Source organism: Penaeus monodon, chromosome 31, assembly GCF_015228065.2.
Source record: "Penaeus monodon isolate SGIC_2016 chromosome 31, NSTDA_Pmon_1, whole genome shotgun sequence".
Classification (NCBI taxonomy): Eukaryota; Metazoa; Arthropoda; class Malacostraca; order Decapoda; family Penaeidae; genus Penaeus; species Penaeus monodon.
The window spans coordinates 2,235,889-2,236,354 of NC_051416.1; positions in this window are offsets into that span (position 1 = coordinate 2,235,889).

Here is a 466-nt window from a genome sequence, read left to right on the forward strand (position 1 = left end):
TTATTTGTATGTGTGCACGAGTGTCCGTTTGTAAGCGCCCTCATGCGTGTGAAGTCCTTCCCTGCGCCACAAGGCACCGAAGGCGCTAGTTTTGTGGCAAAGTTGCGGTCGCATGGCAGCCTAGCACGCCCTTCCGCCCCGCCCCGAGACACGCAGCCACGCACACGCGCGCATGCACACCCTGGGATCATGGAAGCACAAGATAATACCTGCTAATGTGCGTTGTCCACATCAACCTGTAATCGCGGCCACAGAGGCTGTCAATCACTCGAAGCTTGGAGGGAGAGATTTCGACGAATTCCTCCGGAGGCGAAAGGAGGCGGGTCTCGCGGGCGCGGGCGGGGCGGAGCTAGGCACAGGACGCCCTACGGTCTTGGGGTGGAACATGGGTAACACCAGGTGACGTTATGCACGCCTACGCTTGCATGTTCGTATGCATATACGTTCGGGTGTACAAGTATGCTTG